Source organism: Drosophila suzukii, assembly GCF_043229965.1.
Source record: "Drosophila suzukii chromosome 2 unlocalized genomic scaffold, CBGP_Dsuzu_IsoJpt1.0 scf_2c, whole genome shotgun sequence".
NCBI lineage: Eukaryota > Metazoa > Arthropoda > Insecta > Diptera > Drosophilidae > Drosophila > Drosophila suzukii.
In genome coordinates, this window is record NW_027255896.1 from 31,662,128 (window position 1) to 31,665,807 (window position 3,680).

General features: G+C 34.1%; 1 long non-coding RNA gene across 1 annotated transcript; it reads right to left on the minus strand.

The window, feature by feature from the left end:
• Positions 1–2,296: 2,296 nt before the first annotated feature.
• LOC139354264 (uncharacterized) lies at positions 2,297–3,680 on the minus strand. The gene is made up of 5 exons (XR_011605409.1): positions 3,530–3,680; positions 3,343–3,469; positions 3,187–3,281; positions 2,492–2,651; positions 2,297–2,429 (listed from the first exon to the last, which is right to left on the minus strand). It is a non-coding gene; the product is annotated as an uncharacterized lncRNA (long non-coding RNA).

Here is a 3,680-nt window from a genome sequence, read left to right on the forward strand (position 1 = left end):
CCTCCTTGGGGAATCTATGCTTCGCGAATCGCAAGGCGTGTGCCGTGGCTTCGTCTCGGGGTGAAAGATTATTGATCGGCCCCAGGGCCTCTTGGTTCCTGTGTTCAGGCTGCTCTGGCTGGTCTAGTGGTTCTGGTTCTTGGCCTCCGGTTATAGTATTTGGCGACTGGCGAAATGCAGTCGTTGAAAGAGGGGACAGTACTAAATTGGTCGTACCTAAGTTAAGGGGACTCAATTGCAAAGATACGCGTCCACATTGTTGGATAACTCGTTCACTCACGAAACTCCTGCTGGCGCCTGTATCAATAGTGGCGTTGAAGAGCTGGCCATCGATGCTTACTCGTGCTACGATGAGGCCTGCCGGAACTTGCAGTATCGTATCTAATTCCGGGGATTCATCCTTGTAGTCTCCGTCAGCTCCCCGAGGTGGCGAAGACGCCTCTCGCTGCCTTGTATGCTGCTCTGTGCATCATCAGTCGGATCTGAACTAGATATTGCTTGAATGTTTCTCCTGGCTGTTGATATCTCGTACGGATTTCATCCTCCAATCGCTGAAAATATCGAGGTGGTAGGAAAAACTCAAGAAAAGCTCTCTTAAAGGTAGCACAAGATTCGCCGAGTAATTGGTTCGCTCTAAACCAATGTTCCGCTGTCTCTGTCAAAAGTACTGGTATCGCTTGTGGCATCTTTTCCACGTTGACTTCGTAGGCATGCACTCAAAAAAAAATGATCATAGAAACTAAACTATTCGTACATTAAAACTAAACTATTGAGTGTCAAAAATATCTTGATAAGATGTGTATTAACCTTATGACACCGAAAGTATTAAACTGAAACTTTCGAAGTTATCAAAGTTAAACTAACGAGTATACAATCTATACTCACTCAGTGTACTGAAATTTTTGCTGATAGTATAAAAGCTATGCTATGTAGTCTCCGTTTTATACTATTTAGTATAAAAGCTATGCTATGTAGTCTCCGTTTTATACTATTTCGTATAGATATTAAACTAATCTAGAGAGCCGTAGTATACTTTTTGAGCTATTTATCGAAATCGTTAGTATACATTTTATACTATTTCGTATAAGACTTATACGATTTCCCCGTTGCCTGTAGTATAAAATGTATATTATTTTGTTTTTCGTGGTATCCCAATAATCCCAAACCCAATAAAATCACGTTGTATGTTGTTTTTCTTTTATTACTATTTCAGATATTATTTTGTTATTATTTCATAAATATTTATACAGTTTTATTTAAAATGATTTTAATCTTACATAGCTAACACCATTTTTTTATGATATTTTACAGGGGGACCTTGGAAACTACTTATGTTATTAATTTTTAAAGAATTTTCTTTTCCACCAACTGTATAGGCTTGATAGTGCTCACTAAATTCCAAAAGATCATATTGAAAATAATATTTAAAACTATTTTTTAAACTACCTAGCATATCGGAAAACTCTGCTGTTTCTGAATCGCAAAAAGTTTCTTTAATTATAGAAAATGTTTTGGGGAATCCTTCTATATTATTTTCTAAAAACGAGGAAAACTTTAAGCTTGACTTAATGCTGAGATCTGTACTCCTCGGCCACTGTGTTGTTCAAGTTGTGGACAGATTTTATATTTAAATGCCTTATGAGATGGGCTTTAAATCTTTGAAAACAAGAATACTTTTGGTTGCAATTGCCTTCGACACATATGTATAAATCAATTTCCCTTAAATTGTGGTGATGCTTAAAGTGTAAGCATAAATTATTGAGGTCAGAAAATTCTTTAAAACACTTAAAGCAACGCATATTGTTAATGGCTAGGTATTAATATTATAAAAGAACTAAATATAGAAATTAAAAATATAAGACTTAACTAATAACAGAATATTTCAAGATCTTAAAATTAAAAAGGATATGAATAAATTTTGAAATTAAAAATATTTTACAAAGTATTTACATTTAGTTTAAATCTTCAATGACATTGGATACGCACGGATATATAATATCAAATTCAGTTTTCATATTATAGAAAAAGTATTGTAAAAAAGAACAAACTTTATGGGATTCATTTGGGTACTTTAGACCAAATACTTGATAAATTTTAAAACATTCGTATGTCTAGTGCAATAATGAAAGAGTTAAACTTATAAAAGGACTTTCCAATGCTAACATAGAATTTAACCAAATTGAAAATGTCTACGCCCACAACAATTATAAATGGTTGAATGGGGGAGTTTGACTCGACACTTTTTTTGTTCAATGTTTCAATTAGGTTTTGAATGTCATTGATTTCGGTGACGTGCAATACCGCGCTGCTAACGCTGTCTTCGATGGTCGCCTTTCGACAGAACTTCTGGTCCGCTTGAGTAACAGTGTACCGGTACGTTGGTTTTATAACAGCGTGCAAAGCCATAAACAATATACAGTCCCTTGGGCCTAAGATGTAAAAGAATTTAGTTCTTAAATTTAAATATCAATACTTAAAAAAATGTACTTACCATCGCCAACAACATTGTTTAGGGACGTTAAAAGTTGCTTGTAAAATCTGTCTTTTACGTTTAAGGAATAATAGGACATGAACTTTGGTACCGTTCTTTCCCACTTCGTTGTGAAACAGTATTGTCGATCGGAGTGCAGGTTATTAAAATCGTGCTCCAACTAAAAGTTATTAAAAAATTATAGTTAACAAAGATTTGCAAAAGTAGTTTCAAACATATATATAATAACAATACGAGACATCACAAACATCTATATACCGAAACTGGGTTCTGGCTTAATAACTTTTTTGGACGTCCTTTTTTTAAAATGGTTGTGGAGCTTATTAAATAGAATCCCACCAGGACTATTTCTCTTGGCTTCCTTGCGCCCGATATAGTAAACCTCTTTTTTTTCGGACGGAAATATGCTCACTAGTTCGTTGGCGAGCCTTTCAATTTCTGCCAATTTAACTGATGCATATGTATCATTTTGAGGGTTATAAAAGATTTCGGAAATTAAATTCACTATTTTACGCCTATTTTCCATTGTCAAAACCTTAACTGAATCATACAGTTGTATAATTTTTTTCCCAGAGCTCGAGGACTGTAGTAAATCACTTGCACTCTTATTTTATAATAAATAAATAAAATAAAAATCATTTAAAATCATTCAAACCGATTTGTGTAATTTTTAAGCAGCCTTTGTTTATAGTTACCTTACAAGCCCGGAACCACTTCGCATATCGATGTCTTCTTGTATATTTTGGATTGGCAGTGATACCGGTTGAACAATAGTCGGCCTGACTATTTTCTGCTTACGTATACATATATTACAACATTTGACTTTTCAAAAATATTTAACAGGTGCTTACATTTCTAACTTTCCACTCCATTAACTTTGCCCTAAACTCGGAACGCAATGCAGTGTCTTCACGATTAGGAAAAATTAAATTTAATTCACCGCTTTCAATAAATTGTAGTTTTTCGAAGGTATATATTCTATAAATTATTTTATAATGTTTTTAAAAAATTGTACGATTTATATTACGAATAACTTACCTATCAAGTTTATCAGGCAACATGGGTCTAAGTTATTTTCTTCGACGAACTGGATCAACTGGTCCACTTTCTGAATAGCTGAAATACATTTGTAATTAAAAGTATAGAAAAAAGAACGGCGCACTTTTCCGATTTCATTCCCATGTTTCCA